The following is a 9,484-nucleotide window of genomic DNA, read 5'->3' on the forward strand; positions in this document are numbered from 1 at the left end:
ATTACCGAAAGTGACACAAAATAAAAATTCCACTTTTTAACGCAAAAAAAAAAGTTCCTTTTGTTGCTCCAATTCTCCTCCAAATTCCGGATCAGACCCTTCATGTGATGGGGGATTTCAATGGTGTCTTTTATATCCAGGACTGAATAATAGTACATTCAGCTGCAGGTAGGTTTTAGCCGGTGTCACCTTAACAACACTAAACTTGTCATTGTCTCTCTCTTCATTCAAACAAAGGTAAGTACTCCCATTGCTGCTGCAACCCTCAGCTTGTTTCTATTACAGTCCAAAGCCAACATTGCTTCTCATTGTAACTTCTTCTATACAAAGTCCGCAGGGACAGCATAAAGTCATATATACATAAAAGAACTGTCACCTAGGGCAAACACGCGAGAAGCCTCAGATGGAAGCTGCCGTTCTCTGAGTCATATACCAGCAGTGTTGTTGGAAACATTCCAAACGTACGATTTCTGGCCACCGCACAATGAGATCGTTTCCAGTGGAAGAGGAGGTGAGAAATGAAAGCACCCGTCCCTGTCTGTGTGAGTGGGGATTAAAGACCAATCACTGCTGACCACCAATGTAATTACCAATCACTGCTGACCACCAATGTAATCACCAATCACTGCTGACCACCAATGTAATCACCAATCACTGATCACCACCAATGTAATTACCAATCACTGCTCACCACCAATGTAATCACCAATCACTGCTGACCACCAATGTAATCACCAATCACTGCTGACCACCAATGTAATCACCAATCACTGCTGACCACCAATGTAATCACCAATCACTGCTGACCACCAATGTAATCACCAATCACTGCTGACCACCAATGTAATCACCAATCACTGCTGACCACCAATGTAATCACCAATCACTGCTGACCACCAATGTAATTACCAATCACTGCTGACCGCCAATGTAATCACCAATCACTGCTGACCACCAATGTAATTACCAATCACTGCTGACCACCAATGTAATTACTAATCACTGCTGACCACCAATGTAGTTATCTATCACTGCTGACCACCAATTTATTAATTCATTTCACTGACCACCAATGTAATTACCAATCTCTGCCGGCCACCAATGAAATTAACAATTTATCAATCTTCACTGACCAATGTATTTATTGATCTTCACTGACCACCAATGTAATTACTAATCTCTGCTAACCATGAATTGAATTATTAATTATTACAAACCACCAATGTAATTACCAATCACTGCTGACCACCAATGTAATTATCAATTTCTGCTGACCACCAATGTATTTATTGATCTTCACTGACCACCAATGTAATTACTAATCTCTGCTGACCATCAAATGAATTATTGATCTTCGCTGACCACCAATGTAATTACAAATCTCTTCCAAAACCAAAATAGATTTGTACACTTGGGGCCGGATTCAGAAAGGACTTACGACGGCGTATATCTCCAGATACGCCGTCGTAAGTCCAAATGTGCGCCGTCGTATCTTTACGCGTATTCTTAAAACTAGATACGCCTGAAATTTGCCAAGATACGACCGACGTAAGTCTCCTACGCTGTCGTATCTTGGGTGCATATTTACACTGGCCGCAAGGGGCGCTTCCGTCGATTTACGCGTTGAATATGCAAATGACCTAGATACGCTGATTCAGGAACGTACTTGCGCCTGTCGGATTTAGCTACGCCTTTTACGTAAGGCTTACATCCGGCGTAAAGTTACCCCTGCTATATGAGGCGCAGGTAATGCAAAGTATGGACGTCGGAACAAGCGTATATTTTTACGTCGTTTACGTAAGTCGTACATGAATGGAGATTGAGCCGACGTATCTTAGGGAGTATTTGCGACATGATTCTGAGCATGCGTGCGCAAGCGCAGTTCGTTCGGCGCTTCATTTACATGGGGTCACGCTTCATTACAATACAACACGCCCACTGCCTTGCTACTTTGAATTACGTGGGCTTACGCCGGGCCATTTACGTTACGCCGGCGTACATATGGGAGCAAGTGCTTTGTGAATACTGTACTTGCCTCTCTATGTTACGCCGCCGTAGCGCATATGAGATGCGTTACGCCCGCTCAAAGATACGCCAATGTATCTGAATCCGGCCCTTGCTGTGTAAAGTATGGTGATAAACAATACTATCAATTCAATGGCGTCACATAAACATTTTTCCTACTGAAAAAAATGATTAATAAAATGAAATAAGTGATAACCAATTGAACAGACTAAGAGGAAAGCTACAACCAATAATCTATCCAGGTGGGATATAAACAAACTATATACAAACCATATTTAAGTGCGCTGTCCACAAAGCATTTTTTTCAATCAAATCATACATGTAAACAGATACATAATAAACCTGATAAAATTAAAAAATAAGCAAAAATGTACAATGTGCAACAAAGTGCAAAAAAAAATGTCCATGACGAGTGCAATAAAATGTTCAAATAAAGTGCAAACAATAGTGCTAAAAACATAGTCCTTCGCACTAGTGCGAATTGGACGTGGGTTTCCTCGCATCCAATTCGCATAACATCACGTGTGAAGCTCCTCCCAACGCGTTTCACTGTAACAAATTTTGTCTGGGAAGACTCGGTTCACCTCCCTGTAATCTCCTGCACAGCAGTCCTCAGACTGGGAGAGGCAGGAGTAGGCTCTGCGTGCACGTCTGCTGCAGGGCCACCATCAGGGGGGTACAGGCATTACACCTGTAAGGGGCCTGATGGTCCTCAGGGGCCCAGCTGGCCCCCCTCCCATTTTTTTTTCATTCTTATATTTTTAATTTTTTTTTGCATTACACCTGTAAGGGGTCGGATGGTCCCCAGGACCCCTTACAGGCCCGGCTGGCCCCTCTCCTTTTTTTTTTTTTTTTTTTTTAAATGTTATTTATTTATTTTTTGCATTACACCTTTAAGGGGCGTAATGGTCCCCAGGGCCCCTTACAGGTCCCCCTCCCGTTTTTTTCTTCTTTGCATTACAACTGTAAGGGGCCCGATGGTCCCCAGGGCCCCTTACAGGCCCGGTGCCCCCCCCCCCCCTTTCATTTTTTTTTATTTTTTTATTTTTTTGCATTACAACTGTAAGGGTACCGATGGTCCCCAGGGCCCCTTACAGGCCAGGCTGGCCCCCCTCCCGTTTTTTTTTTTTCATTCTTTTTATTTTTTTTGGCATTACACCTGTAAGGGGCCCAATGGTCCCCAAGGCCCGGTTTCCCCCCCCTTTTTATTGCATTCCTCAGCACCTGTCAGGTAGAGTTGCATATATCTCAGGACTAGGTGGAGAGAAATAATAAAACATGTAGGTTGCCCTTGCTGACCTTTCTCTGAAAATACTTATTTCCAGGCTGTTATGCTGTTCCTTTGGTTGCAATAAAGTATTTCGTCTGACCTGGAACAACTATATAGATCAGGGGGTAGATTCACGTAGGGAGCGCATATTTGTGTGCGGGCGTAACGTATCCCATTTACGTTACGCCTCTGCAACTTTGACAGGCAAGTGCAGTATTCACGAAGCAAAGTTGCGGCGGCGTAGCGTAAATAGGCCGGCGTAAGCCCGCATAATTTGAATGTGGAAGATGTGGGCGTGCGTTATGTAAATTTATTGTGACCCCACGTAAATGACGCTTTTTCCAAACGGCGCATGCGCCGTCCCTGAAAGTATCCCAGTGCGCATGCTCCAAATTAACCCGCAAAAAGCCAATGCTTTCGACGTGAGCGTAAATGACGCACAGCCTTATTCGCGAACGACTTACGCAAACGACGTAATCAACGGAAAATTCAACGCGGTCCCGACGTCCATACTTAACATTGGCTGCGCCTCATATAGCAGGGGTAACTTTACGCCGGAAAAAGCCTTACGTAAACGGCGTATCTGTACTGCGACGGCCGGGCGTACGTTCGTGAATAGGCGTATCTAGCTGATTTACATATTCTAGGCGTAAATCAGCGTACACGCCCCTAGCGGCCAGCGTAAATATGCAGTTAAGATACAACAGCGTAGGAGACTTACGCTGGTCGTATCTTAGAGAAATTCTGGCGTATCTGATTCTTTGAATCAGGCGCCAAGATACGACGGCTCACACTCAGAGATACGACGGCGTATCTGGAGATACGCCGTCGTATCTCCTACCTGAATCTGGCCCTATGAATTCTATCTTCACTTGCCGCATGCTTGTTCCGGCCAATGATTTTAAAAAACGTATAGAAGTCAGGGGATCAACAATATGTAAATGCATTTTTTTTTTTGCGTCTTCATCTTCTCTGCAATGATTTTATTTTCCTTATGATTGCCAGAAGTTTATGTTCTCACTACCGATAAAACGCACAATTTATTGTCAATGCGTGGGCAGGAACATGGGTTAAGTATATTTCTTTATTACCAGCCTTAACATAATTCTGTTTACCTAAAGATGACTCACGGGAGCTGATAAACATTTACTGAGGTTCAGGCATGAAGAGGAAATAGTTACAGATATAACTGTATTCTGGGAATATCCAGCGAGAGATTGAAAGCTCCTGTGGCTAACAAAGAGCGACGTGTATGTAAATTTCACTACAAGGAAGGAGTCCTCACCATAAAGCAAAAGACAATACAGGTATGCGAGATCACACGTGCGTAAAATGTGTAAAAGGCCAACCTTTGCTATACTTGCAACCTGTGACATAAAAATAGCCACCGACATGTCTGCAATGGGGCCTGGGGGTGGAGGGGGCCCCTTATGTAAACATAACACATCCATCAAAGAAAAGATTTTGGCAAAGTCTAATGCCGCGTACACACAATTCGACGCAATTATATGTAAGACAAATACAGATTAAAGGGGTTGTAAAGGTAATTTTCTTTCCTAAATGGCTTCCTTTCCCTTAGTGCAGTCCTCCTTCACTTACCTCATCCTTCCATTTTGCTTTTAAATGTCCTTATTTCTTCTGAGAAATCCTCACTTCCTGTTCTTCTGTCTGTAACTCCACACAGTAATGCGAGGCTTTCTCCCTGGTGTGGAGAAAGCCTCTTGAGGGGGGAGGGAGCGAGCAGGAGTGTCAGGACGCCCACTAACACACAACTCCTTTCTCTATCTGCAAAGTAGAGAGTGTCTTGACTCTTCTGCTCGCCCCCTCCCCCCTCAAGAGGCTTTCTCCACACCAGGGAGAAAGCCTTGCATTACTGTGTGTAGTTACAGACAGAAGAACAGGAAGGAAACATTGCAGATAGAGAAAGAAGCTGTGTGTTAGTGGGCGTCCTGACAATAATACAATAATACATACAATACAATAATATTCCAGCCATATAGGAAGAGTGTGAAGTAAAATAAAGATACACGACAGATCAGCCAAATTTTCTATACCCTATCATCCAGGATTACCCTATTCTTAGGCCCCTTTCACACGGGGCGGATCAGTAATGATCCGCCCTGTGAACCTCCGCTTGCTCAGCGGGGATCGCTCCGTTGATCCCCGCTGAGCCGGCGGATGACAGGGCGGTCCCCGCACACTGTACAGGCACCGCCCTGTCTTTTCTCCGCTCTCCCCTATGGGGAGATCGGATGAACACGGACTGTGCGTGTTCACCCGATCCGATCCGCCAGATGGATGGAAAAGTAGGTTTTTCCTCCGTCACACTTTGGCGGATCGGAGCGGGTCAGATGTCAGCGGGCATGTCACCGCTGACATCCGCGGCTCCATAGAGGAGCACGGAGCGCCCGTTCAGGTCCGCCTAAAAAAATGTCAGGGGCGGACCTGAACGGGCCGCCCGTGTGAAAGAGCCCTTAATACTTCAAAGCTAGCTGAAGATTTGCCGGATTCCAAGGAATAACATTTCCACCCCTTTCATCCTCTCATTATTTGCTCAAGTGGCTAGAGTTGCTTTTCACACAAAGGGTCTGCTCTCACTTTCTCTGGAACTCTATTTAAAGGAGCCAACCCAATTTAAACACAGCCGTTTGCTTAAAGGGTCACTAAAGGATTTTTTTTTTTAGCTAAATAGCTTCCTTTACCCTAAATTTTTTTTTCCTTTAGTGACCCTTTAATGTTTGTATGTTGCATTGATGTTAATGGCCTGTAGGGTTGAGGAGACAGAGCGGAGTGAACCTGACATAGGAAATTAAAGGGGTGTTCCAGGCTTTTTTTTTATGTTTATTAAAAGTCAGCAGCTACAAAAAGTGTAGCTGCTGGCTTTTAATAAACATACACTTACCTGTCGTGACAGCTTTTGGCTTCACGACCGGGCACCCACTGCACATGCGCGAACGGCGCAGCGATCCCTGATTGGACAGGCGATCGCCTGGGACCCGTCACGCGTCCCAGGTGATCGCCTACATGGAGGGGCCACTAAAAGGCGATATGACGTATCGCCTTAGTGGTCCCTCGGCGGAAGAAGGAAGTGGGACAGGAAGTCCCACTCCTCCTGAAGCCCCCACCCCCAAGAAAATGACATGCCAAATGTGGCATGTAAGGGGGTGAGGAGTGGATTAAGCGGAAGTTCCACTTTTGGGTGGAACTCCGCTTTAATAGGTAGATTCAGTAAGAGTTAGGACGGCTTATCAGTAGATAAGCCGACCTAACTCAGAATCTACGCCGACTTATGTTTAAGTGTATTCTCAAACAGAGATACGCTTAAACATATCTAAGATACGACGGCTTGCGCTGTCCTATCTTAGGTTGCAATATTTCGGATGGCCACTAGGTGGCGCTTCCATTGCGGTCGGCGTAGAATATGTAAATTAGTAGATACGCCGATTCACGAACGTACGCCCGACCGCCGCAGTACATTTACGCCGTTTCCGTAAGCCATTATCAGGCCTAAAGTTATTCCATCTATTAGATGGAATAGCAATGTTAAAGTATGGCCGCCGTTCCCGCTTCGAGATTTAAAAATGTTTACGTTGTTTGCGTAAGTCGTCGGCGAATAGCGATTTACGTCGTTTACGTCCACATCAAAATCAATAGGCCTGTGCGGCGTACTTAGCCGCAATGCACACTGGGAAATGTAGGCGCCCGGCGCATGCGCAGTAAACAAAAAACGTCAAAAACGTAAGGTCAAGCCTTATTAACATAAAACACACCCCCTTACACACATTTGAATTTGGCGCCCTTACGCCCGCCCGCTTTAGGCTACGCCGCCGTAACATAGCAGGCAAGTACATTGTGAATCATGTACTTGCCTAGCTAACTTACGGCGGCGTAGCCTAAACACGCTAAGCTACGCCGCCGCAAGTTTAGGCATCTGTACGTGAATCTACCTTTAAGTGGCAGTTCCCTACCCTTCTGCTGACCTAATCACATAGGTTACTGTGACGGAAACAGGGTTTGGCCCAATTATTGTCATTTTGTATACTTTGCATCTCTCTTTACTAACAAAAGGTTGCAAAATAATATTCATAAACAGGGTTATATTGTTCAGATAAAAATACCTTTGCGATTTGCAGTGTTATGTTTCACACTTTTATGTGTCCGTTTTACCACAATAAACAAACTTGAACTTTTTCACTGGTATTGTGTAAGCTTCTCATTATTGGTGACAGTTGGTAAAAATGACTGAACCCAGGGTGTCAGAGGTGACGGAGGATTTGCAGAGTCGGGGTAACCAGTGGGGTACAGATTCTATCAGCGGCCCTTGCGCGGGTAGCGCTACAGGTGCAATGTCAGACTCCTGCAGACATGTTCTCCAGCTTTGTGCTGGTACCATGATACGGCCTTTCTGTTACAAAGCTGGAGGAAGTATCAATGAACTACAGTAGCTAGATTCAAGTACATGGCCGCAACTTTGCGGCGGCGTAGCTTAAGGCATGTAAGCTACGCCGCCGTAAGTTAGCTAGGCAAGTACATGATTCACAATGTACTTGCCTGCTAAGTTACGGCGGCGTAGCCTAAATCGGCGGGCGTAAGGGCGCCTAATTCAAATGTGTTTGAGGGGGGCGTGTTTTATGTTAATGGGGCTTGACCTTACGCTTTTTACGTTTTTTGCGAACTGCGCATGCGCCGGGCGCCTACATTTCCCAGTGTGCATTGCGGCTAAGTACGCCATACGGGCCTATTGATTTTGACGTGGACGTAAATCCCGATTCACGGACGACTTACGCAAACGACGTAGAAAATTCGAATTTCGACGCGGGAACGGCGGCCATACTTGACATTACTATTCCAATAGGGCCTAGCTCTAACTTTACGCGGCCTATCTCTTACATAAACGGCGTAAAAGTACTGCGTCGGCCAGGCGTACGTTCGTGAATCGGCGTATCTACTCATTTACATATTCTACGCCGAACTCAATGGAAGCGCCACCTAGCGGCCATCCAAAATATTGCAATCTAAGATAGGACAGCGCAAGCCGTCGTATCTTAGATATGTTTAAGAGTATCTCTGTTTGAGCATACGCTTAAACATAAGTCGGCGTAGATTCTGAGTTAGGTCGGCTTATCTACTGATAAGCCGGCCTAACTCTTACTGAATCTACCTAATGTTCTTCAGTTTTGTGCTGGTACCATGATACGGCCTTTCTGTTACAAAGCTGGAGGAAGTATCAATGAACTACGGGCCAGATCCACAAAAACCTGACGTAACTTAAAAAATCCAATTTAAGTTACACTGCCTTAAAGTTTCTACCTAAGGGCCATATTCTTAAACAAGTTACGTAGGCGTATCAACAGATACGCCTACGTAAGTCCCTTTCCTATGTTTAAGTGTATTCTCAAAATGAGATACACTTAAACATGCCTAAGATACACCAGCCTGCGCCGTTGTATCTTAGGCTGCAATATTTACGCTGACCGCTAGGTGGCGGTCAGCGTAGAATATGCAAATGACTACTCACGCCGATTCTCGAACGTACGCTTGCCCGCCGTAGTGTTTTAACGTCGTTTCCGTAAGCGATACGCGGCGTAAAGATAAAGATGCCCCCTAGGTGGCGTACTCAATGTTAAGTATGGCCGTCGATCCCGCGTCGAAAATTCAAAATTGAACGTCGTTTACGTAAGTCGTCCGTGAATGGCGCTGGACGCCATTTACGTTACAGTCAAAACAAATGACGTCCGTGAGACGTCATTTAGCGCGATGCAAGTCGGGTAATTTACCCGACGGAGCATGCGCATTACGATCGGCGCGGGAGCGCGCCTAATTTAAATGATCCACGCCCCCTGCCTGGATCATTTGAATTAGGATGGCTTACACGGGTGGACTTTACGCGATGCCGCCGCAAGTTCACAGGTAAGTGGTTTGGGAATCCGGCACTTGCCACTTAAACTTGCGGCGGCGTAACGTAAAGTACATACGTTACGCCGCCTGAAATGTATCAGAATATGGCCCTAAGTGCCTGATCCACAAAGCACTTATCTAGAAATTTCAGGCTGTGTAACTAAAATTCCGCCGGCGCAAGGCGTTCCTATTCAAATGGGGCGAGTCCCATTTAAATGAGGCGCGCTCCCGCGCCGGCCGTACTGCGCATGCGCGAAGTTACGTTACGCCGAGTTTTGAGGATCGCGACGG

This window comes from Rana temporaria, chromosome 6, assembly GCF_905171775.1.
Source record: "Rana temporaria chromosome 6, aRanTem1.1, whole genome shotgun sequence".
NCBI lineage: Eukaryota > Metazoa > Chordata > Amphibia > Anura > Ranidae > Rana > Rana temporaria.